This window comes from Pelodiscus sinensis, chromosome 26 (genome assembly GCF_049634645.1).
Source record: "Pelodiscus sinensis isolate JC-2024 chromosome 26, ASM4963464v1, whole genome shotgun sequence".
NCBI classification, from domain to species: Eukaryota; Metazoa; Chordata; order Testudines; family Trionychidae; genus Pelodiscus; species Pelodiscus sinensis.
The window spans coordinates 11,518,041-11,545,455 of NC_134736.1; the positions used below are offsets into that span (position 1 = coordinate 11,518,041).

General features: G+C 44.6%; 1 protein-coding gene and 1 long non-coding RNA gene across 8 annotated transcripts in view; one reads left to right on the top strand and one right to left on the bottom strand.

The window, feature by feature from the left end:
• Positions 1 to 27,415, bottom strand: part of ARHGAP32 (Rho GTPase activating protein 32) — a 465,356-nt gene that overhangs the window by 346,864 nt on the left and 91,077 nt on the right. The window lies entirely within an intron of this gene.
• On the top strand, positions 156 to 8,728 carry LOC142820443 (uncharacterized). Its single transcript, XR_012897687.1, has 4 exons — positions 156 to 292; positions 631 to 667; positions 3,170 to 3,233; positions 8,675 to 8,728. It is a non-coding gene; the product is annotated as an uncharacterized LOC142820443 (long non-coding RNA).

The window sequence follows — 27,415 nt, forward strand, 5'->3', positions numbered from 1 at the left end:
TATGACTTCACAGGAGAGATACGTCACTGTGTATGCACTTAGCCTTATACAAGCATACCCTGTGCATGTGTACTGAAAGCCAGAAAGCATTTACTTTCACAGAACTGCTCTGGTCCAAAGCGGAATGATTTTCTCCACGGATGAGAATGTGACAGGTTTTATTTTTAAGAGGTCTGAAGACTTGCATTTTTAATATCTAGCTGTAAAAATATGATTCACCATGCTCCCAAGTCTATTTCTATAAAAAGAAATAAGAGCATCAGACTACTCGGTGACAAGTATTACGTAGCAGGTAGGTGAATCATGCCCCGGCATACAGAAAGTTGTAATTTTATATAAAGATGTTCTCAATCATTATTTATCAAATGCACCATTATTTTTTAAAAGACAGCTTACATTTGTCAACACAAAAATATGAAAAAAAATTGGAGATTTCTCTTTGACTATAAATGTATCAGGAGCGCAAAGTAAAAAACCTAAATCCTAAGACCTGAATTTATGCATTGACATTTGCTGCCTTAAAAAAATGAAAAAATACTGGTTGGGTAACAAGAACTTCAGAAAGCAAGAAACCACATTTTTCCTTTCACAGTCGTCTAGAAACAGTGCAATTATTTATTTGTATTACAGAAGCCCTGAGATGCCCTGCCACTGGAATCCCATTGCTGTGAGTAATGTACAGACCCCTAGTTAAAGCCCTGAAATTCTGAGGATATTCATGGACCATGTCTGTGAGTTTCAGATGGATGCAGATCCAAATTTTGTAGCTAGAGCCCTGCAAATCTATCGAAATCTATCCACCTTATAGCCACAGACTATGCTTGCAGATCATGTATCAGAGGTGGATACAAATTTTGTGTATGTGCAGGGTTCTATACATAAACTGCACCGATGAGCCAGGAGTGTGCAACCCAGGTTGCCTAGATACACTTGCACTAGTTCAGGAGTTAAACTGGTAGCACAGGTGAGGCAGCACAGGCAGATGCAGTGCAGGCATATGTGGGTTTCTATGACACTACACTCAATGCCTGTGCTACCAGGGTTATGCTTCTCTTCACATTCACACTAGTTCAATGTATGTGTACGCAAATGGAGAATCACATCTCTAGCTTATAGAGTACATGTCACCATAGACATGGCCTCTGATCTGAAGAGCTGAATACTAAAAGTAATTACACTAGAATGGGTACTACCACGTCATTTGCCCACTTAAAACAGAACAATAAGGAACTAAGGTAAAGGGGGTGTTCAAGAAACAAAGGAGTGGTCACTGGTAGCAAACGGTTTAACAATTTAGCAATCAGAAGAGTGTTCTGAAGCTTCTTGTAAAGTGCTTTGAATACAAACCTGTGGTGTGCAATTATGGTTCATACTCCCATCACAGAACAAACAATGTGAAACACACTTCCTAGTGATAGGTCCCTTGGAAATGCTAGGTGGGTTAAACACACTAGCTTAGCCAAATTTCACCGTGCTGAGCACCGCATACTTTCTATTAAGTCCACACAAACAGTGTCAGACACAAAACGGCAGTCATAGTTAGACAGTTACAGGAGCACATTTGATGTTAATGTTTAACAAACCCAGATGTCATCGGGCACCCTACTGACTGCAAGATTGTGCAAGGACATACCAGACACAATTTCATATTATCAATCACTTGTGTAAGACCATGAATTTATAAACCATAAGGATACTAACATGCAAACTGACTATTACTGTGGATCATTTCTAAACACCAAGGGTATGTCTACACTAGCCCCCTAGTTCGAACTAGTGTGGCTGATGTAGGCGTTCGAACGGTTACTCCTCCTGCAATGAGGTGTAACAGATAATCCGAACTAAGGACTTAGTTCAGATTAACTTCTGACAGCTGCATGTAGTTGCGGGCAGTCAGTTCAAACTAAGGGGATTTAAAAATGGCGCCCGCCCAGGAACATGCAAATGAAGCCCAGGATATTTAAATCCCAGATTTCATTTGCAAGTTCGAATGCCTACATTAGCCACCCTAGTTTGAACTAAGGGGCTAGTGTAGACATACCCCAAGATAGTAAAAAGAAAAAGTTCAAGCACTGATTTTTACAGTGCATTCTTCACTTATTTCACCAGTCAGACCCACACACAACTCCAATTAACAGGAATCTAAATCTCACTCTGAACCCTCTTAGAAGAATAGCTTCTGCTCAATAATTGTTTTACAATAGCTAACCAAAGCTTGGCACAAGGAGAGCTTCTTTTGTTTGGTTTTCAAATTAAATCAAAGATCAAGAGACCATTCCATAGTCTTAAACGGATAGAAAATGCCTAATTGAAACATTTGTTTTTACAGTGCAAAAAGGAAAATTCACAGCTAACTTAATTCAGATTCTGTTAGTGCCAAATATGCAGTGTTGGAGTGCTAGTAAACTGTGTATCCAATTAGCAATTGTATTGTTCAAGGAAATGCCTCTGAATGTCCATTTCATTTTGACAATCTTCATTAAGCTCACTTGGGAATGGAGAAATGACAATTTTCAAAGTAATCACTACTTACCAAAAATACATTTTAGAACAATATAAATAGCTGTTACCACCATGTAATTTTAAACAAGTGTTTTTAAAAAATACGCACTGGTCTCTATCCGTCTTCATTATTCAAGCCCCTTTTTCCTCCAACATCCAACACTGTGGTAGAGTAACCTATCACACAGGAACAAGAAAAAACCCAAACCATGAAGCAAGCTTTAGATTTAGAAAGTCTAGCTATCTGTGTGTCAAGGAGTTTCTGCTATACATGGAGAGGAGGGTGCAAGCCCAAGCTATTAAAGTTGTACCTCTAAAAACCGGCACACACTGCTCTGGCAATATCCGTGTCCCAGCAGGATGCTCCTGAACCAGACAGCCCAGGAGCATTTGCAGGAGAGACAGCTGTGGCTGGGGAAAACCAGTGTCAGCTGCAGGCAGTGCAGGACCTGACCGGGCCTGGAGTCCCCTGGCAGCCCTGCCAGCCGCATGGGGTTGGGGGCTGGTGGCAGATTTCCCCTGGTCCAGCAAATTATCTTGTCCAGGATCTGTCAGGTTCTGATGGAGCCAGACATGGGAGGTCCAGCCAGTACTATTTTTTTGGCAAAGCATCCCTAGGCATGAAAGGGAGGTGGGATCATATAAAATATCTGCTCTTCTTATTCAGTCAGTGTGAGGAGAGGCAGTGCCAGGAAAAGGTATGCTAGAAGAGGCAACAGCAGAGAAAGAAGGTAAGCTACCCAAAGTGTCCTATTAGAGAAGTTACTGGAGAAACAACTGGACAAGTCCAAGAGACGTGAAGGAGAAAGTGCTCACGACTTACTGCTGGTTTTGTCATCTATGTTCAAAGTAAACAAAGTAAATTTTCTAAAAAACTGCATGAAATTCACCCCTGTGCAGAGGTTCAATATAAGGACAATGCATCACTAATACTACAAAATGGTGCTTAACTGGAATGTAAATAATGCACATTTCTTGTGTTGGCTCTCTGCCCATGAGCAAACTTCCCTGTAAATAAGACATACGATTTAATGGGAAGAATACCTTGGTATGTCATTTTTTTAACCCAAAACAAGTTAGCCTACACCAGTGGTCTCCAACCTTTTCACACCCAAGATCACTTTTTAAATGACGGAACAAGCCAAGATCTACCGCCTCGCCCCTTCCTCGAAGCCCCACCCCTTCCTTGAAGCTCCGCCCTCTCTATTCTCCTCCTCTCCATCACTTGCTATTCCCAACCCTTATACGCTGCTTTTTTCCCCAATTCTTCTGTAGGAAGAGGTTTTTCCAACATTTGGCCTGTCTAGACTGGACCAAATATGAGAAAAACCCCTTCTTTTGGAAGCCCCCTTATTCCTTGTGGAAAGAGGAATATAGAGGTGACCGAAAGATCATGTTTGCTCTTCCACTAAAAGAAGTGGAAGAACAAATGCATCCGTGGATGCAGAAGAGTTTTTCTGGGATATCTCCGGAATCCTGAAAAACTCCTGCAGTCTAGCCGTAACCTTGCTGGGTTGAGACCAGATGTGTAGGCTCTGCGGTGGGAATAAGGGATTTGGGTGTGGGAAGGGGTGAGAGGTGCAAACTCTGGAAGGAAATCTGGATGCAGGAGAAGGTGGATAAGGGGACAGTGGCTCGGGGAGAGGGCACCAGGCCGGGCAGTATTGGGGTCAGATGTAGGGTTAGGATACTAAGCAAGCCACAGACTTCTGGATGTGAGGATCAGGAATTTGGGTTGGGGTATGTGAGGGGCACAGGGCAGGAGGTTCCAGTGTAGGATAGACTCCAATGTAGGGTCTGGGGGAAAGGGAAGTGCAGGAGTGTTATGATGCTGTGGCCAGATGGGTTCTTAGCCCCAATTTGGGGTTTGTTGGCCAGGCTTCATTTTTAAATAAAATACTGTGTCAAACAAAAAGTTTCTGCATTGTCTTTATTTCTGAGAAGGACAGAGAACTTGTCATGAGTCAGGGGTTACTGACACAAGAAAAGTCAGTTGGGACCACACAAGTGAGATGCAAAAAAAACCTCCTCCACCCCCCACAACCCAAGCTTCACTAATGTGGCCCCAACTGTGTTGGTGGGAACAGGGCACACAGTACTGGGGAAGGGTGCTAGTGGGTGCTTTGGCAGGGGACAGGGTGCCAGTTTAGACAAAGTTCTGTGGCTCGAGACAGGCAAATGGGGACAGAGTTCAAAAAGGGGGGGTGGGAATGGGGACAGAGTTCTGTAGCTGGGGACAGGGGAGTGGGGACAGAGTTCTGTGGCTAGGGAGAGGGAACTGGACAGTGAGGAGTGCAAATGGGAGAGTGGGGACAGGAGGTGGGGGGGCAGTGGAGGTGGAGAGTCCCCTGCATCTGCCTCCTCCCAGAATTCTTCCCCCCACGGGAAGCCAGTGCATGCCTCCTCGGGGCCCAACTCACACCCCCCCGGCGCAGGGAAACCCCACGTGCGCTTGCCCTGGGGCCGACCCCCCCATGAAGGGAAGCCCCCACCACACGCGTAGGGAAACCCACGCCTACCCCTGGGCTGACTCACCCCTCCTGTGTGGTGCAGGGAGCCGATGCTCTCTCCCGCAGTACACCCGGCAGAGCAGCTAGTGCAACTTCCGGAATTGCCGAAAGTGGCGCTAAGCTGCGGGACTTCTGTCCATCCCCGGGAAGCTGACACTACCTCCATTTTCACTTGAGGTAGGTAGTGGGCTTCTCGGGGGTGGGAGGGAAATGGGGGTGTGGCAGACAGGACACCTCGTGATCGACTGGTCGAGGCCTCGCGATCGACTAGTCGATCGCGGTCGACCTGTTGGTGACTACAGGCCTACACAGTACTGCCATCCCAATAAGACCTCAAATAATAATTAGATTACTTTAAATTATGATTTTAAAAGAAATGCTAAATTTTACAGGTGTTGTAGCCATATTGGTCCCAGGATAGTAGCTTTTGTTGGACCAGCTTAAGTTTTTGTATGTTAGTCCAATAAAAATATTACCTCACGTGTACGGTCTAATAAATTGACTTTTTCTGTTTGGTCTTCTGGTTGTGAGCCATCAGGATGCAACTGGGCAATATTTTCAAGCTTGGAACTAAGGGCTAGATTTTAAAAAATATATAAACTGAAATTGTCATTTAATTCCATTAAAGAAGTCAAGGATATCTGAGTTAAAATGATGAGAGTTAGCAGCAATGATTACTCCTGTATCACTCACTCTCTCCTGTCTGGCAGAAAAGCCAACAAGCCAGCATGGCCAATTTTTAAGTCATTTATTTTTGTTTTTTCTTCTTTTTAAGGTTTGTGATTTTATTTCTCGCCCTTTAAAAAAAATAGCTACTATTGAAATAGAGGTGCCTTATAATATTTAAAAGCAAATTGCAGTCAGCAAGGATGTCAGGCCAAATTCTACTCTCACTGACTCAATAAAAAGTTGAATTGCTCCAGTGGCTTCATATCCGAAACATCTGCTGTCTGCAAGATTGACCACGTCTACCTTCATTTTCACACAATATTGAAGTGAAGGCTTGATTTATAAAACAATGTCAGATTTATTTATTAAACAACTCAGCAAATAGTAATAAAAAAACTTGGGAGCCGATTCAGACTTACTATGGACAATAGCTTAAAAAGCTTTTGTTTCTGACAGCAGGGGGCTGGGAGAAAGACAGAACGGTGAGTTAATGTGATGCTTTCTAACTAAGGACATTGAAGAACTGTGCTAGGGTAGAGGCATCCAATCCAGAAGCCAGAAAATAAGTTCAGACTTAAAGTACCCCTTTGACATGGGTTAAAGATAATATTCCCAGAAAAGAGAAGCGAATTAATAATTTTGTCTCCTCTCAGAATTATGAGGGAGAGCTCTCATTCAACGTCACTTCACAGTTTGTGTTGAGTGGACAACCAGCACATGCAGCTCTTGACATAAGTTACTTTTATAAAACGAGCAAACATGAGTCAAGTTGTCATTTCGCCCAGACTACAACCATGTCCTCGTTTGGCACTGGAAGCTATTAATGGCTATTAAAAATAGAATGACAAATACAGACCTGAAATACATGTTTAAACTCGGCAACTAACATGGCTACCCCACAGCGTACGTTTAGAAGATTTACATACACGAGAGAAGTGGTCATTGACACGTGTGCATCCCTGCTCTTGCCTCCTGCTCTGGGAGTGGGCTGGGCGGCTGGCACGTGGCATGCTGGGGACAGGGTTACGCTGCACTCTTCCCTGCAGGCTGCGTGACAGGTCGGAGAGCCACCTTCCCCAGCGCCCCACTGCGCCTGGCCCAGCTGAAGCCAGCCCTGGGTGGCCCCGACTTCTGTCTATCCCAGCCTCAGACCTGGAGCCACTGGCTGACCAGGGCAGGGGAAGGACTCTGCCCCCTCCCCCTCCTAGCGCTGCTCCCCAGACCCTGCCAGTGAGTATGCTGGGGGTACAGGGATATGGGGAGGAGGTTTGTACTGAGGGGCATGAGGTGATGCAGGGGATCAGGCTATGGGGAAAGGACAGGAGGGGCAGGGGTTGCACTGAAGGGCATGAGGCAATGCAGGGGATCATGGGGCTGAGGGGAGCAAGGTTGGAGCAGAGGGAAGGTTTTGGGCGGGGGAGATACAGTTTTACTTTGCAGAAGCTGCATTTTCCTTTACTCCCCACTTCTTTGCCTCCCTCTCCAACTAGCTATTTGGCTTCATTCTCACCCTCTCACCTTTTCTGTGTTACTCCCCCAACCTCCTCCTGCCCCCAAACTCCCTTTCAGACCCTGGACCCCACCTCCTACATCCCTATCCCACTTGCTGGCAGCCCTGCCCCACACTGAACCCCTTATTTTTGTCCCCACCCTGGAGCCTAAGAGGGTCCACAAAATCCACTCACTCTGGAACCCCAGCATAGTAAATCTGGCCTATGGAAAACCCTGAACCTTAGTCTTCCCTGTCCCTTCCCTTCCTCTTATCCTGTGGGGGCTGGAGTGCCAAAAGAGTGAGGTGTCTCAGTTGGGGGCACATCAGTGAGGGTTGGGAGTTTTGGGAGGAGAATTTTTGCTTCTCACTTGTTTGGTCCCCACCTGATTTTTCTCTGGGTCAGTGCCCCCACCCAAAAGGGTTCCCCATCCCAGCCATAAAGAAAAAATTGAAACTTTTTGTGTTGGACGTTATCAAACTTCATTTTAAATCAAGTAAAACATTAACTAACATGAGAAAGTTAAAACACTTAATCGGTTTAATAATTTAAATGAAATCATTCTCCGCAGCTGCAGAACTAGCAAAATGGCTTGGGTGTAATTATGTAATAAACAGTGAGTTTACATTAGCAACAGGTAGTCTGCGGAAAGTTTTGGAAAGGGTGGGGCCTCAAGAAAGGGATGGGATTTCAAGGGAAGAGATGGGGTAGATCCTGGCTTGCCCTGACATTTAAAAAGTGATCTTGAGTGTAAAAAGGTTGGAGACCACTGCACTAGAGGGTTTTTTTAACCTCACCCAGCCCAATCTCCTCTCTTTTCAACATATTACTGGCAGGCTCTTAACACATTTAAAAGGCTAATGCGCAGCAGGAGGGACCAAGACAGCTGATTCCCAGCTCGCATAGGATCCCCCAGCTGTACACCAGCCTTTTAAAAAGTTTCCCAGCCCCACTGATTCTAGGGAGAGGATGTTCCAGGACGAATGTTAAATGTAATCAACTAATCGATTAGTTGATGGATTTTCCATAGAACAGTCGATTAGTCAATAAGTGGGGGAGCCACAGTGGGGTTAACTCCCAACCTATCAGCTCTTAATACATTTAAAGGGCTGGTGAGCAGCAGGGGGACCCTGCGCGGGCCAGGAATTGGGGCTGATCAGACTTCAAGTACAGTTTTACCTTAATCTGAAAAACACTAAATGAAATTCAACAAAATCAGAAGATGCAAAGAATCACAGTAGAAGGCTGTAAGGAGTCATTATAATCATACTATCTGGCCTTCTCCATAGCACTGGCCACATAATCACACCCCATGATTCCTGTACCAAACCAAAACTCACTTCTGTTCTGCTGGATGTATTTTTTAGAAAGACACCAACCTTGATATAAAGACTTCAGCTTCTGGAGAATCCACCCCATCTGTGTTTGTTTTTCCAATAGTCAGTTACCTTCACTATTAGAAATTTGCAACTGATCACTAATTGTCCACATTTCTACTTCTAGAATTGGATCTTGTTATGCTTGTGTCTGCAAGATTTAAAGAGCCATCTATTACAGGAGATAGCCGGTAGGTAGGACAGTGATCAAATAATTTCTTACTCTTTCCTTGGATAAACCAGACAGACTGAGGTTTGTATGTGGCACTGTAAGGCAGGTTTTCCAGATCTCCCAACAATTCCTGCAGCCCTTACCTGGGGCCTCTTTACTATGGTGATACTTTACTATGATCAACCCTTCTGAAACTTTTTATTGCTTAAAATAGAAATATTATTTGTAACAGATGAACCTGAACAGCTTATTTCTTCGACTTTCCGCCTAACTTGGAGTTTTAAATTTGGGATAAACTCTCAATAAGAACATTTGTGTTATGGAAAATATTTTCTGTTTTTAAAACAATATTTCACACAAAGATCTCATGAAAATGGGTATTTTAAATTATTCCTAGTAATTAATTGTACTTCTGCTCATTAAAGAAAGTGAGTAAGCACTACATTTTAGCATACAGAGGAGGCAGCTTGATATGTCACAGAAATTCAGAGATGCAGTTATTGATCCAATACTTACAGGAATGGAATCTGGTTTTCTGAATACGCAGGAAAAAATGCTTCTATGGTTAAAAAATTATACGAAAAAAAGACAATGGGGTGAAAAATTTCCCCAACAAACTAAGCAGGAGGGAATTATACATTATTGCTTCCACAAAAGCTGTTATTTATGTGGCAGAGTTGCTCATTTTTGTGTGACCTTGAAAGCTCAAGAACATAAAATTGCCAACACTGGGTCAAAAGTATCCTGTCTTCCAACAGTAGCCAATACTAGGAGCTTCAGAGGGAATGAACAGAGCAGAGCATTTATCAACTGTTAATTCCCTGTCATGCAGGCCCATCATCTGTCAGCGATATAGAAATACCCGGAGTACGGCAAAGCCTCTCTATCTGCTGTAGGAAAAGTCTACTCTTTCTTATGACTGTGTCTGATAAGTAGAAAACATTGGAAAACTGAAAAGCAGGCTCTTATGAATAAGTTCTATATAATTTAATAGACTATAACCTTTCTAAATATATTTCAACTACAGTTTGAACCTCTCTAGTTTGGCACCCTCCAGACCTGACTGGAGCCACACAAGATAATTGCCGTACCACAGGAGATCGATATTGTCTATCAGCATTACCAGCACTTCCACTGCTTACTGGGCTCTTAGGTAAATTAGAGCTAAACAACAGCCAAGGCACAGACTTGGGGTTACCCTCGCTCTGCTTCCATTTGCTGCAATTCTGGCCAATGTGAACAAGAGGGGAAAACCTCCAGGCAAGTGCTGCACTGCTGTTTCCCCAGCCCACAGAGTGGCTTCCTCCCCCGCCAGGCAGAGCCTGCAGACTGTATCAGGCCCTGGCCTGCCCCAATCCAGCCCACAAGGCTTGAGGCTCCCCCTCTCTCCCCGTAGGGAGCCCTGAGTCTCACGGGCCAGATCCAGGCAAGCCACAAGCCGAATCCGTAGGATCCCTACACCCGTTTTAAGTGGTCATAAGAAACAGAACAATGAAAGTTACTAAACAAAATAAAAGCGACGAGGAGTCCTGTGGCACCTTATAGACTAATGGCAGTCTGGACCTCTACATAGAATGCTTCCGCCGACGTGCACAGGCAGAAATTGTGGAAAAACAGCATCGCTTGCCTGGTAACCTCAGTCGTGCAGAACGCAATGCCATCCACAGCCTCCGGAACAACTCTGACATTATAATCAAAGAGGCTGACAAAGGAGGTGCTGTTGTCATCATGAACAGGCCTGACTACCTAAAGGAGGCTGCCAGACAACTCTCCAATACCAAATTCTACAGGCCACTTTCCTCAGATCCCACTAAGGAATATACTAAGAAACTGCACCATCTGCTCAGGACACTCCCCAAACAAACACAGGAACAAATCGACACACCTTTAGAGCCCCGACCAGGGTTGTTCTATCTATTACCCAAGATCCACAAACCTGGAAATCCCGGACGCCCCATCATCTCGGGCATTGGCACTCTTACTGAAGGACTGTCTGGCTATGTGGACTCTCTGCTCAGACCCTACGCCACCAGCACTCCCAGTTACCTTCGTGACACTACGGATTTCCTGAGAAAACTACAATGCATAGGTGATCTTCCAGAAAACACCATCCTAGCCACCATGGATGTAGAGGCATATTACTTCAGTTAGTCTATAAGGTGCCACAGGACTCCTCGTCGCTTTTGCAGATTCAGACTAACACGGCTACCCCTCTGATACTAAACAAAACAAAACAGCACAAGCAACCTAAGCTTAATACACTAAGAAACTTGTTACATATACTATCGTACCCTAACAGTTGTTCTAATAATCACTTTCACAGACTAGATTCACTTCCAGTCTGGGCTTAGCGCTATCTCATGTCCCATTTCAGGTGTTTTCAGTAGACATTTGGGTGATAAGCAAGAATGTTCTGATGACCAGTATCCCTATTGTTTGGTTTCCCACCTTTATATAGATTTTGACAAAGGCAGAAATCCTTTTGTGTCCAGTTTAAACTTTTCTCACATTCAATGGAAAAGTACAGCTTCCAAGATGGGCCCCAGCTAGGGAAGTTAAAAGCCGGTATCTGCTTTTTTTTAAAACCATGAAACAGCTGAACAGGGTAACCATGAAACAGCTGAAAAATTCAGCGGTTACATGCATCCACAGCACATGTGATGCAGAGCCAGCAGTGTGGGGTGGCAGCCAGCTTCCTAGGAGTGGGGCGGGAGCCTGCACATAACTGTTAACAGTAATCAATAAGCCTAGGCTCATCACTTAAGTGTTTAAACTGTTATACTTCCACATCCCTACTCCCAGAATCAGGTGACATGGCCATATGTCTTGATAAGACCAACCATAATCCTATCTCCCAAGTTTACAAGGAAAACAAGTCCTCTTACAGTTCATTGTTTTGGTGGTCAATGGGTCATCAAGAATCTAAACTACTACTAATGGCCCTCACTTAGCATGATGAGGTTAATTAAACAGATTTATACTCCATATTTTTAACTTGAAATACAGGAATGATACATGCATGCAAATGGGATAATCATATTCTGTAGATTACAAGCTTTCTAATGAAACCTCACAGGAGGCATATTCCAGCTGTGTCATATTCCATAAAGCATATTCCAGCTGTGTCATATTCATAAAGCCTACTGAATGCTCAGTGACAACTTTATCCTGCCTGAATGCAGAGTTAAATCAACAGGAAGCTTCGAAGCAAGAAACACAGAAAATGAAACAGCAAACAGGCTCAGCAGCGTCAAAGGAGTTGACATTACAGTGACTAAACTACCAACTCGGAAGAAGTTTCCCTCCATGTTAATTGCTTACTCTTCTCAAGGCTAAGCCTAAAATCAAAGGATACCAAACCATTTCAGGGCCCCGACCCCTGAAAAGGAAAGGGACTGAGTACACTGCCAGGAAGCATCAGTGAGAACTGACAGGCACACAAGGAGAGAAGCCCTTCCAGAAGGCACTTTCCTTCTCCCAATCCAGAGCTGGAGGTAGCTAGTTTAGATAAAAATCATTATTTATATTCCTGTAGTGCTTTGGACCCCTGAACTGTGAACCAGGACCCACTGTATTAGGTACTGTATAAAACACACAACAAAAAGTGGGTCGCTGCCCCAAGAAGCTTACAATCTACATACAGGAGGCCCCCGACTTGTGATGCGATTGGTTCCTGAGGAAGCATCGCAAATCGGGGGCGTCGTAACTTGAACCCTCATTTACGATAGGCGCCGTGCGCCATCATAAATGCAGGCCAAGGACATAAGTCGGGGGGGTTCGGCCTCTTCTGCACTTACAAAAATGGTTCTAAGTGTGGGGGGGTCGGAACTCGGACAGTCAGAAGTCGGGGGTTTCCTGTATATGACGAGACAAGAGCTGGACACAGACAGGTGGGGATGTCCATGTAAATGATGAGAGGTTACTGGAAGGATCATAGGCTGTTGTGTACACACACCAGCAATCTAATCATTGCCAAGCTTTTTGCAGGAATCACAGCAAAGGAGTTTTGAGGAAGGATTTGGAAAAGGATACAGAGATAGCTTTGAGGCTCTTTACAGGGAGCCCCTCCCAAGCATATGCATCAGCATGAGAAACTAGCCCTTGTTTGAAAACATAAAAAGTGGACAATGGCAGCTGGCTCAAAGGCCAATCAGAGGTGAGGGCTGAGTGTGCAAAAACAAATGAGTCAGTGGGGATTGTCAGTGAAGGGCCCTGAAAGTCAATATAAGCAGGTTATGTTTGATACAACAGAGACTGGGGAGCCAGTGAAGGGATGCAGAGATGGATAACACAGGCAAGGAAACCAGCTAGGAAACTGACCTTTGCAGCACATTCAGAATGGATTTGAGCGGAGTAAGACTGCATTTGTCATGGCCAGACAAAAGAATGTTGCAATAATCAAGACGTGAAATATCAAAGCTTTCAAAAAATTAAGGATTAGGTAAAGGGAAATATACATACTGACAATGCTTTGTACCTTGGGAGGAGTGAATAAATAATGCTTTGTTCTGAAGCGGTTTCTTGAGAAACTTTAATCAGCTCGCTGGTCACAGGTACCCCAAATGAAAGGATTCCAAACACAGCTGCACGAACGTGGTTGGATCTGGAGGCTGCCACACGGAGGCCTACTCCCAGAATGGCTGAACCACATGATTTCACCAAAAGGGGATGAAGACAGTAAAAGGATAGTGTAGTATGTCTTGTAACCATGACAACAGAGATAACAACATGGAAACACGGCCCCTTCAGACATTCATCTCAGAATCCTAGAAGTTCTTCATACGGCTGACATACTGTAACAACTATAATTTTACATTCAGGTGATTACTCCAGATAATTGGTTACAGACTAGCCAAGTGAATTGCTGAGGTTCCTCCTTCATGATTCTGAATCAGGCATTGAGTTGTTAAGACATGGCATGGTCTATTCTGGGTGAGCGTCTTTAATTTTCCATTTGCACAGGAAGTATCCACATCTAGCATGGTTTGTCCGGATGCAGTTTAGGGTTGCCCATCAGCGCCACAGATCAGTGAAGCCAGAGATCTTGTGTGTTGGGTATTTCACAAGACATTTGTTTGTGACTTCTTGACAATGGAAATGTCTGGGTATCTTACAATGAGCTATCTAAGAAGGATCTTCAATTAGACTAGAGCTTTATTAGGGGGAGGGAGAGGAAAACGATGAACCTACTAAACTCTCTTCCTAATTTTTTTTTATTGCTACATCCATAGTAGCAGTGTATGGAAATTAAAAAAAAAATCCAAGGCATTTTCAGAGACATCACCAATGGTCAGGCAAGCAGAATAGTTACTTTTTTTTATTTTACTGAAGCCCACTGTTTTGTAAGTGACGCTGTTTTTTTACTGGAGATATTCATTTATAAGAAAAAATGCCAGAGAAGTAGCGTAGTTTGGCTGGAGACCTGGGTAGACAGATCCCGAGAGACCTCTCGTCTAAAGTCTGGAAAATGCAGCATCTAATCTACTTTGGTACTCCGTGAACTGTGAAAGATGCTGACAGGAATGATGATTAAGAAACATTTCCAGATACAGTTTTCCTGACATACCTAAAGATAGAATCCGAGGACTAAGCTCCCCTGCCTTCCCACTTTGCTCCTCTCATTTAGGTCCTTTCCAGAAGCCCTCTCAACTTCTGCACCGGAACTCCAGTCTCCCCCCCTCCTAACATAGCGCAGCATGGGAAAAGGTTTCCCAATGTGCCCATCTAAGGGCTGCAGTGAGTCTGTGCCAGCATTACCTTTGCGTCTCATCAACTCCTTCACCATAGCAGATGCCCATCAGTTCTACAGCAGGACATGGATTTTATTTCCACTCCCCTCTATGGACTCCTGGAGTTCATGACCCCTATAAAAACGACTTCTGATGAGGAAATAAATGTAGTCATGAGTCCAGCCCCAGCAGTGCAGGCAGGTGGGTTTGGGCCCTCAGAACACAGGTGACAGAGATGTAAAAATCACTGCAGGGGTGGGGACCCAGCAGTTGTGTGTGTGAGTGAGAGAAACACTCTGTGCTTATGGCATGGAGGGGCAGGGCTTTGGGGTGTTTCTGAAAAGAGGTGTAGGGTAGGCTCTGTCCCCTCAAACAGCAGAATGTAGCTGCCTGCCTCCTAGTGAACGGTTCCCACTGTTCTTAGTGAATTCCTCCAGAAGTATAAAAAAAAGTGTAAAAATGTTAAGGCTCTTTTATAGTGCCAGAGTAGCATAAAAAAGTTATCATAAAGGACAGTATGGCCCTATTGCACTTCAGTGGTTAAAGGGTGGTCTAAACTTCTGAACTGAAAAAAAAATCCTATCAAAAATGTGGTCCATGAATTATTTGCTACTAACCTTTCTGGAGATGCTCAGGAGCCAATATGAACTAAGTGGGAGTCTCCAGGCCTCTCTTGCTCTTCAATTGCCTGTGATGTACCACTGGGCATATGGCTGCATAGATTTGTTGACTGATAAGAAGTAAAAGATTAATACTAGCTACCTTCCTGTTAGACAGAGGGGGCTTGGGGATTTCCTCCAATGTTGCCCAATTCTATACTTCATTCATTATACTGTAGTTTAAATAAATTACCAAAATAACTGAAGACAGTGATTATATTGCATTATTTCAAGAAATAATATATGCAGAATTTTAAAATATTGTGTTCTGCATTTTTAATCTTGGCACAGAATTCCCCCAGGAGCACTCTATGAAGTATATGGATACCAAGTACAGATGTAAGGGAGTAGTCGAGTCAGCTACTTGCATTCTCTCCTCCCCCGCTGCCTCTGTATCAGAGGCAGTGAGGGAAGCGGGGAGGTTGAGCAGGAGCTGATGCTAAGGGAAGAGTCGGCTTAAAAGCCGGTTCCCCCCAGCACCCTCTCTGCAGTGCCAACTGCCCCCTCCCTCACTACCTTTTCAATCAGAGGCGGTGGGACAGGGAGGGGAGTTAGGGGCTTCTACGTTTAAAATCTAGTAAAAGCCCAGCAGGCAGACACCCTCACTCAGTTCTTGCTTGCGCCGGTTCAGGACCAAACCCCGCTGTGGCTCTGCAATTTAAAACACAGTAGGAGCTGGGGGGAAGGCTGACCAGCTCCTACTGACTTTTACATTGTAGAGCCGCAGCAGGGTTTGGTCCTGAACCTGCACGAGCAAGGACTGAGCTGGCTGCCTATCGAGTAGTCAATAAAAATTCTATCAACTACTCAATTAATTAAATACCTACTTCTTAACATCCCTAATACCAAGGAGCTTCCATGTAGCAGAAATAGAATTGCAGTTGCTCTCAAGGGACATACGATCTTTAGGGATGTCAATGTGTAGATGACTACACGATTAACCAATAAGCCTAGATTTAGCGGTTAACCCTGTCCACTACACACATTCCTCCCCCACTTGCTTCCTATGCATCACAGACAAAAAGGGGGGGGGGCGGGAGCCGTTGCCCAGGCAGAGCCAGCTTTTCAGCCAGCTCCCCATGAGCACTGGATCCGCCTGCCCCACCACCGCCCGTTGCTGCCTCTGATAGAGTCAGAAGCACGGTGGGTGAAGGGAGCAAGCAGGAGCCAATGCAAGCGAGGCAGGAAGGAACTGGTGCTGGGGGGAGCTGCCTCTGTCTGTGCGGAACTTGGACACCTACGGACAAGGGCTGCTGCCATGAAGAAGCCTCTGTCTACAGGGAATGGACCCCCGCATGGACAGGGGCTGCTGGCAGCAGGTGGGAGCTGGTCTGCGTGGGAAGCTGGTTTTTAAACTGGCTCCTCTTGTTGAGATTTCTCTTCATTTTCATAACATCACACTCTGGTCAATTACAGACATGAAAGTTGTTTAAAATTATCTATATAAGGAACTAGAGAAATTCTTAAGAATTCACAATGGACCAGAGAAAGAGAGTTCCAGGGATGTAATAGTGTTGTCGATTGACCGATAAACAAAAGCTTATACATTAAATTATAGACTACACGCATTCCCCCCCCCCCCCCCCCCCGCCTGCCCATACATTTGTTAGCAGGCTGGCCAGCAGCCCGGCTCAGTCCTGACTCACGCTGGGTCCAGGACCTACTTCCTCTGCATTTGAAGTGTATTAGGAGCCAGAAGCTCAGGCACTATCATGCTGAACAGATCAGAAGCAAAGTGACCACACATCCCTGGCTGATAACAAGGGAGGACTCCTCAGCACCACTCCTCTATCTATGGGAAACATTGATGGGAGGATGAAGAGGAACAATTGCTTTCAATTCACCAGTATAAGCTCAGGGTGGACTCTCTCTCCCAGAGACCCACATAACACCAGGATGACGGATCCAGTCCAGTGATTTCACATAAGCTGTCTGCAAAGCTTCCCAAGAGCCAAGGGATGAGCATCACCTTCAAAACCCTTTATCAGATGTAAAACTCATTTAACTAGATCTTGCCCTATTCTTGTTCTGATGGCTTAAAACTAATCACCATGGCCAAAATGCCCTTCTTGCACTTTGTTTCAACCATCAAACCACTGTGAAAGAAAATTGATACTGCCTTCTTCCATTAAACCATTATTTTGTTTTGCTGCTGCTTAATTAGATGATTCCGACTAATCCTCTCTATTGCTCATAGTCAAAGGAGCCTGGCAGGAGTGTTAAGATTTGTGTTTAAAAGCCACAAATTATTTCTTTTTTATAAGCAACACTTCTCTTGAACCAGCTAACTGGTCAGGTGCTCATTTCCAGCACTGTGTCCTCTATAAAACTGGAGCCATTTCTCTGGAACTTCTAGAAGAAAGGCAGAAGAAATTAGAAGCGCAAAAAAGGGATGCAAGCCATATACATAAAAGCAATGCCATTTTCATTTCTGGGATAGCTCATACAAGAAATAGACTGTAACCTTGATTTATTTATTTTAAAACCAAACATGAAATACTGAAAGCCCCAACCCTGGAAATATTGAAAGCCCCAACCCTGGAAATATTGAAAGCTCCAACCCTGGAAAGACTCAGGAGTGGGCTTAAATGTAAAGTCTTCACATAAGCAGCAGCAGTAGGACTATTCAAGAGCTTAAAGTTTACCACATGCCTAAATCTTGGCAGGGTTGGGTCCCCAATTTGCATAGTCTCACAGACCGTTAAGGATTCTTATCAATTACAATCCCTGGCATAATTAGAAATGCTCATTTAAAATGCAGTACTTTGCCCCATAGTTTCCCCAAAGGTCTCCTTAAACCATGATTGACAGACGTGAAGGTAAAAACCAAATTCAGGAAGACCACCTTCCACTGATCTCCACGGAGGCTGGAAGAGAACTGCATCATAGTATAAACTAACAACATAAATTGTATCCTGAGAGGAAGAGAATATAATTGCCGGATCCCTCCATTCTCTCCAAGACTAGCACTTTAAGTCATGAGCAATTCAACAGCAAAATCTCTCCACTGGAAGCAGAACACACCAAAGGTAATAAACGTCTATTTTAAGTGGTTTTGCAACTGTAAGAACTGAATCTGACAGGAACAAAGCAAATAAGTGCCCATGTACAATCATTTTTTATTATTGTTCTTGTGCAAATAAAATATTGGCCTTCATTATTTTCCTTCATCATTGCAAAGGGTGGATGGCACACTTTCCTAACAGCTTTGCTAGGCTTGAATATAATATGCACCTATAACCTTTTGCCATGCAGGATGATAGTGGAAAATATTCCTTAAAATTACTGAAAAAAAGCTGAATTGTTTGTTTTTTACTTTAAAGCTAAAGTATCCTTAGAGACTTTATACACAAATCAGAAAGCATAGCATTTTATTTCAGAAAATAAAAAGATTACTGCAGTGCAATGTATATTACAAAAGTCACAACTGACTGCACATCTGCCTGGAGAACCTGTGATGGTTCATCCCATGCTTTATGAAAATTGGCTTATGAGTATGCATAACTTAAAGACACTTTATGCAAAACAACTCATGTAACATTTTTTAAAGTTACAATCTGCTGAATATGCATATTCTGCTTTTGTGTGTGTATCATTCTTGTATGTGAAATCAGAAATATGAAGCATGAAACTGGTTTTAATTATCAATGTGCCAATGAGGGCCATTAGTGATTATTTAGAAACTTAATGGCTCAGTACTCAAACCAACAATCCATGAAGAGTTTTATTTCTCATATGAGCTGAAACTATAGTTGGTCCTAAAAGACATGATCATGCCACCTGGTACTGCAATCCATTGTGACTCTACTTTCCATGGGGATGGGGAGACTGTTCCCACCTGGGGAGAAGTCCATTTAAGAAATAGAAAGTAATCGGGTCTTTGTCTTCAGCCAGTCTTTGAAACTGTTTCAACTACCCTAAGAGGATATATGTGAAGAAACCTGAAAACAAAGAACTCTAAAGGACTAAAGGACTCTGAAAAGCTATAGACCCAGGCCAGAATAAAAATCAACTCTGATCTGAAGCATTTTCTCAGAGATAAGAACAACTGTTTAGGATAATGATAGAAATGTAGCCGTGTTAGTCTGGTGTAGCTGAAACAAAAAACAGGATTATGTAGCACTTTAAAGACTAACAAGATGGTTCATTAGGTGATGAGCTTTCGTGGGCCAGACCTACTTCCTCAGATCAAATAGTGGAAGAAAATTGTCACAACCATATACAGGTAGTCCCCGACTTATGTCGGATCCGACTTATGTCGGATCTGCACTTACGAACGGGGCTCTCTCGCCCCGGAGCTCGCAGGCAGCGGTCAGCCACCTTGACCTCCGGGGCGAGAAAAGCTGCTCCCGGTGCCCCTGGTCTGCTGGGGACCGTCTCCAGCAGACCAGGGGCATCGGGAGCAAAGCCGCAGTCCCGGCGGGTTTGCTCGCGGTGCCCCTGGTCTGCTGGAGACGGTCCCCAGCAGACCAGGGGCACCGCAAGTAAAGCCGCAGCCTCGGCGGGGTCCCGCGCTTCTGAGGCTTTGCTCTGGCAAAGCCTCAGAAGCGCAGGAAGCAGCTCCGGCGGCTTTGCTCGCGGTGTCCCTGGTCTGCTGGAGACGGTCCCCAGCAGACCAGGGGCACCGCGAGCAAAGCCGCAGCCGTGGCGGGGTCCCGGGCTTCTGAGGCTTTGCTCTGGCAAAGCCTCAGAAGCGCGGGACCCCGCCGCGGCGGCGGATTTGCTCCTGGTGCCCCTGGTCTGCTGGGGACCGTCTCCAGCAGACCAGGGGCACCGGGAACAAAGCAGATCCCGCGCCAGAGCAAAGCCTCAGAGGCGAGGCACCCCACCGCTGCGGCTTTGCTCCCCGTGTCCCTGGTCTGCTGGGGGGGGGAGGGGGGCGCAGCTAGTGTGCCCCCCCCCCCCCAGCAGACCAGGCTTTTGTTGTGGACCCTGGGGCAGAGCAGCTGGGGCGCTGCCGGTTGGTCCCGCAGCGCCGCTCTGGGCACTACTGGACCAACCCGGCAGCACCCCAGCTGCTCTGCCCCAGGCGTCCTGATTCAGCCGCTGCTGGTCAGTTTCAGCAGCGGCTGAATCAGGACGCCTGGGGCAGAGCAGCTGGGGTGCTGCTGGGTTGGTCCAGTAGCGCCGAGGAGCGGCGCTACTGGAGCAACCCAGCAGCACCCCAGCTGCTCTGCCCCAGGCGTCCCCAAGTCAGCCATTGCTGAAACTGACCAGCGCTGACTACAAGAAGCCCGAGGCAGAGTTGCTCTGCCCCGGGCTTCCTGGAATCAGCGGCTGATCAGTTTCAGCAGCAGCTGACTTGGGGTTCTTAAGTTGAATCTGTATGTAAGTCAGAACTGGCGGTCAGTTTCAGCAGCAGCTGAATCTGGACGCCGGTTCCGACTTACATACAGATTCAACTTAAGAACAAACCTACAGTCCCTATCTTGTACGCAACCCGGGGACTGCCTGTATACCAAAGGATACAATTTTTAAAAAAAGTGTTCATATGTGTTCATTTTTTAAATTGTATCCTTTGGTATATCTGGTTGTGACAATTTTCTTCCACTATTTGATCTGAGGAAGTGGGTCTGGCCCATGAAAGCTCATCACCTAATGAACCATCTTGTTAGTCTTTAAAGTGGTACATAGTCCTGTTTTTTGTTTAGGATAAGAATTTGAATGAAACAAGTTTCTTAATGCATTAGATTTAACTGGCATCTTCTGTTTATTTTAACTTAGTAACTTACTTTGCAAGTGAAAACAGATCAATCACTTAAATCCTACTTTTTATATTTTATAAAAACACTTTTGTTTATCATCAAGCCCAGGGTCAATAATTGTTACCTGGGGAGGAGCAATCATTGATAAATGATAAAACGGGCTGACCTCATGAGCTTTCTCTATGTAAAGCTTTTCTACAGGGTAAGATGGATTTAATTGGGGTTTTGGTTCTTTTGGGAGACTGGTTTCCTTGGTGCTATGAGTGGCCTTTATAGCTGAATACTCTCAGAGCTGAGCTGGTTCAGTGTCTGTGCTGCTTTGCAGGAGGGGTGGTAACCCCAACTCTGTGCCTTGGCTGGGGGAGACCAGAGGATCTGGACCACCAGACAGGGTGGTGGGGAGCCCCAGAGAGCAGGAAGGCAGGCATCAATGGCTTGATCAGCACACTGGAAGACAACCCCAAGGGGATTTCTGTGATCCAACCCATCACAGTATCACTAGCAGTCCTCATTAGCACATTTGGAATTAAAACCATATTCACACTTCATATTTCTAACTTCACAAACAAGAACGATACATGCACAAAAATAGAATATACACATTCATTTAAATTATGTTACATGATCTGTTTTGCATAAAGCGTCTTTGAGAAATGCATATTCATAAGCCAATTTTCATAAAGCATGGAAGAGGCCATGACACTGCTAGAAAGTGTGAATCCTGCAGAGAGAGGATCACTGGGGTTCTGCTGACTCACTGAGACAAACTCCTCATTATTGCTATCTAAATTCTGGAAAGGGAGGCTGCATGATAGCTCCAAGAGGGAGACAACACAAATCTCTATTGAAAAGCTCAGTTTGCTTGAGTAGCTTAAGTCTCAGATATAAAGAGAGCATTCGGCCTGGAACATATGAACATGGCTCTTGGTTTTGAAAAGGAACCTCGCCAATATGCCATCCACTGAGAATTAGCCTGCCACAATGCACAAAAACAAAATGCATAAAGCAAAGCCTCAGAGCCTGGTTAGAAGAACAGCAGCCCACGGAGGCTGAAATACCACAGAATATCTTGTAAGCCAATCCAAGCAAATAAAATAATTTTCAGTGTGTTTCATTTGATAAGACATGTGACCTATTTTGGGCTTCACTCCAGTCTGATTATAATTAATAGTAATTTGTACAGATTTCAATTTAATACATGAATTAACTCATCCAGAAGGGAAAGCTGGGTGATTTCTTTAGCTTTTTTTCCCCATTGAATTAAGAAGCTTTTTTCACCATTGTTTTTGATATTTTTAAGCTGAAAAACTAAAAAAATCCTCCAAAAGCACCCACCCTTTCTCTGCGCTCCAAATCACAGTTTTAAAGATACTTTCATGTTGGAGCAAATATTAAACAAAATCAAAAATAAGATTTTTCAGCCTTGAGATATCTGGATTCTTCTTAATGGAAATACTGTATCTGGGTTTTAATAATTGTTTTCTTTGACACAGCCTGGCTTTTCCCATAGCTTGATGCTGCTGAGAAGTGATAACTCAGCATTTATTTTGCTTTTTAATTTGTAAATAACTCTTCAATTCACAGCAGTACATTAAAAATGCAAAAATATATAGTGAATGCATTAATAATGAAAAGAAAAGAGTATTGTCTTATTTTCTTCAGGTGCTATACATTAATACCAGCAATTGTCTAGAAGATTACACAACAAACAGGAGACAGGCTTGAGCTGTATTCCTGCCACTATTCACCTGTGTGAACTTTGGCAAGTCACTTGGACCTAGGTGCACAAATGGTGTTAAGGATAGTGATACTCAATTAGTTCACCATCCAAGCCAGTGTTTCTTAAACTTTTTAAGACCGAGGAACACCAAACAATTTTTTTTTTTAATGGGGAACACCAAGGATTTTTTTGTTGAGGAAAAAAAAGGAGGCTTGCCCCTTTAAGGGCAGCCATTCCCAAGGGAAAAGTTGTTGACCAAAACAAAAACAAACAAACAAGGATAGGGAAAAGAAGGTAAGCAAAAAAAACCAAAGTTTGCCCTTTTATCAGGAGAGCAGGCATTGCCAGTCTAAGGGCGGCCATTTTGAACTCTGGTCTCCGTGGCACACCTCCAACTGCCGGTGTGCCGCGGAACATACTTTAAGAAACGCTGATCTAAGCTCATATGCAAAGAATAGGGATGGACCGACTCCTTAGACCAGTGGTCACCAACAGTAGACCGGGATCTACTGGTAGATCTTGCAGCCTCTAACAGGTGATCCTGACTGGTTTGGCCAAGAGGCTATCAAGTGCTGGCACTTCAGCTGCCCCTCCCCCCACAGCTGCTCATCTCTTGCCCCTTTGCCTTGGAGCTGCCCCAGGGAGCCTCCTGCTTTCTATGCAGGGCAGAGCAGGGCAGGGCAGGGGAGGGAGGGGCGCTGATGTCAAGGTGCCCCCTCTCACACTCTGTATCCAGTCTCCACAAAGCAGAGAGGGAGCAAAACAGGACTTGGGATGGAGTTTGTTGGCTGCTTTACGGAGTGGGCCAGGGCCAGGGCAGGGGGGAGCCTGTCTTAGCCCTACTGCACCACCAACCAGGAGCCACCAGCAGTGCCCATCTCAAGGCCACATCCCAAACTTCTACCCCAGTCATGAACCCCCTCCTGCTCTCCAAACCCTTGTCCTAGCCCCGAGCACCCCTGCATCAAAACACCGTCTCAGAGCCTGCCTCTAGAACCCCCTCCTAGACCCCAACTGCCTGCCCCAAGAGCAGCTCAGAGCCCCTCTCACAGTCCAGATCCCTTAATCCAAGACCAGAGCCTGCACCCCAACCCTCTGCCCCAGCCTGGTGAAAGTGAGTGAGGATGGGCAAGAGAGGGAGAATGGAGTGAGCAGTAGCAGGGCTTTGGAGAAGGGGCAAGAGTCTTTATATTTGAGGTAGATCTTGTGAGGTAGATCTTGGATTGCACCTAAATTCAAAGTGATCTCGTGCTCAAAAAAGTTGGAGACCACTGTCTTAGAAAAGCCTGTATGCTAGGCAGGGAACTGTCTAAACTAGCCAATGTGTGCTTACCTGTCTCAAAGACAGGCAAGTGCAGGCTATAGGAAGGTTATGCACCTATGTCATTTTAGCCAAAAACCCTGGCGGAAAGGGGGATTCCTCATAATTTTTAGCCCTTTGCACAGGATATTCATTTGGAATACAGGAGATCCCCATTTCAAGTCCCTCCTCCACCTCAGAAGGACAAAGCATTTGACTGGGATCTGCCACCAATCAGATGAATGCATGAACCATTGGGTTAGAAAATATCTCAGTGTGGGAGGACTCCCTCAATTTCTCTTGTTGAAGCTGATGCCCTATAAATAATTAAGTGACTGGGGCAGGAGGACTGGACCTTCTTCAGAAGATAAGTAACGTCATGTGGGTCCCTTGAACAATACTGTCAAATCCTGATGCTACTGGAGCAAAAATGATTCAATGGATAATAAGCATGAAAAGGTTTAATTCACAGACTGGCAAGGCAAAAATAAATTAAAGATTGAAGGAGAAGAGAGCACAAGCAAGAGATGTGGCATTACGCTAAAAGAGGACACAGCAGGAGCAACAAGAAATCTTCCTGACTTGGAACTTCTTTGAGATTGTCATGTTAGGAATATTAGTAGCCGTTCCGGAGACTAGGACACAGGACAGGACCTCAGGGGGGTCTTGAAAAGGATAAACAACAAACACACTCTCAAATGGCATTTCTCAACTCAGGGGCTGGATCCAGTATTGAAGGACCTGACTATCTTAAGAGCAGGTTCTGGTGAAAATTTGTGTACGTTTCACCTGTCTTCCTCCCACTCCCTCCCCAGAGCAGCTCCTACTGCAGATGACTTCAGTGCCAGGGATTCTGACAGCAGCCCATCATCTGACCCAGCTTCTTCTTACAGCTGACAAAAGTGTTCTCAAGGTCACTAAACTCTGCCACAGTAACATCTGGGGGCTTATCTTCCTGATACCTCCATGAAGCATCCACCTCCCCCCATCATCAACAGACGCATACATGTTGTTTTCTGGTGCATGGCCGTGCATGGGGACTTACTGAGAGAGAAAATAGCAAGAAAAAAGTACTGCCACAAAAACAAAAAGATACAGAAAATAACGAAAGGCAGAAAAACGGGACCGAACAAGATAGGAACTATAGGCCCTCTTTTCAAAATATATACTCTAGGATCAAGCATATGTTATGGTCTGGGTTATGCAGCAGGACAAATAATTGTAATGATCCCTTGTGACCTTAAAAACCTATACATATAGCAAGGCGAGAGGGGAAGTCCTGGGTCCGCATCCAACAAATCGCTGCAATTGGGACAAAAAAGGTTCGGAGCCTATCTCTCTAAAACACACCATAGCATAGAAACCCAGGGAACAATCTGACAATAGTTCACTGTGCACATGTGTAATGTATTATTCAAGGTGAGTGAAAAATTTAGTGTGAGGAGTGTTACTTCATAACTGGCCTATTCATCTTTGTCTGGTGCCCAAGGGTCAACCTCTTCTATCGGACGTTGCTCTTTGGAAGTCAGAACCGTTTTTAACATACCGTAAAATCACGAGTATAATGTGCACTTTCTTTCCTGTTTTTTTAGCATCCAAGTCAGGGTGCGCATTATACATAGGAGGTTTTCTGTTAAAGTTTTAAAAACTCACCCTTCCCTCTGCACAGAAACTTTCCCGCCAGGATGCTGGACAAGGCGAGGAGCCGGTGGCGCTGTTAGGCTGCAGTGCCCTGGCTCGGTGCCTGCCTGGTCGCTGCCTGCCCTGGCTCACTGCCTGCCTGGCAGCTGTCCGGGAAGGGCGGGGGGCTCAGCGGGTAGTTGCACAAGGGGCCCCCACGGCAGGCGCAAGCTCAGCTGGGCAGGGGGCCCCCACAGCAGGCAAGGTGAAGAGCCGGCGGCACCATCAGGCTGCAGCGCCCTGGCTCGCAGCCTGCCCGGTCTCGGCGCGGGCAACTGGGCTGAGGGCCCCCGCAGCAGGCGCGAGCTCAGCTGGGCAGGGGCCCCCCACGGCAGGCGCGAGCCCCTCCCTTCCTGTATATACACACCGTAAAATCGTGAGTAAAATGGGGGTGCGCATTATAGATAAGAGTTCAGTTTATTCCAGAATTCTGACATTTAAAAGGCAGGTGCGCATTATACATAGGTGTGCATTATACTCACGATTTTACGGTAAATATCAGACTACTCAGTGATAGAAGTCCAATCCCTTCCGCTGCTAGAAAATCCACTGCAATTTTCCAAAACGGAATATCAATAGTCTACTGACAGTGGAAGGAATGGTAAGAGCAAAGTCAAGTTTTCCATTATCTTTTTCCTGTACACATTCTGATTTGGAATTTTTGTTGTTGTTTTGGTGGGAACTATCTTAGATTCTATTTTACAATATAAAATTATAAATCCAAAGGGTTAATCTTCCCCCTGCCGGAAGATGAGGTTTATGTTTCTGCTAAGCACCCCTCCTCCTTTTCCACACACACCATCACTATCCCCTAACTCAAAATTAGAACTCTAGTCTTAAAATATTGTTAGAAATGTAGATTGCCACTTGAAAAGAACCACTGGTAAGAAAAAGGATGGGTTTAGCATAGTAGTCATTTCTTCTTTAGAATAAAAGAATAAAGATAGTAATGATTTAAAAAACTGCCATTACACCCAATCCTGGAGACTGTTTTAACAGGAGACTATCGTTTTTACTGAAATGCCCACATCTTACCTAGCTTGAGGAAAACCAGAACAATTTTATCTTGCTAGTCCTTTAATACATCCAAAAATTTTAAAAATAAAACCAACCAAACTGCCCCTTCACCAAAACTGGATTTTCTATATTATGCACTGAATGTCATACAAGTGCTGAGATAATACAGATTTTAGACAGCAGCTATTTGGAAAATGCAAGTGCCATAAATGTTCAAACATGAAGCAGACCCCCCAAAAGGCTCCCTTCATAGATACGACAGAAGAATAATACGATCTTCTAAATTGAACCAGATATGTGGTTTTTAACTACTCTCATTTTTCAGATTTTGCCCAAGCCACGCTAACCGCATCCCTGAGTTTGTGGCTAAACGATGCAAAACAAATTCACCTTCGTTAACATCCTTTTAGGAAACAATTAAAATAAGGTATCCAGTGTTTTTCTTGTGAGTAACAATGACAGTCTGTTGTGCAGAATCATTCTTGCTGTAACTCATCCATCTAACAGCTTAAAATAAAAACTATTTTATTGATCAAACATGTTCACTAGACCTTCAAGCAAAAGCACACACTGGTTTGTTATTAAAGAATGTGCTAACTGTTGGGATGCTTTTTTTTTTTTTTTTTTTTTTAAGAAATCAAAATACTGAAACATGTGGCTTTATATTAAGGAATAAAAAACAGATGGGACTTTGCAAACTGATACAAAATGTTAGGGCTTATTAAATCTGCGATAGATACTGCAAATACTACCGAGCAAAGTGCGTCCTACTATAACTGGTCCCATTGCAGTAATAGCTTCACTTTTAACCATCATAATTTCATCCGTTTTAGCTTAAAACATGTACTATACCATGTAATTCAAAACGACAATGTTCTGAAATGTT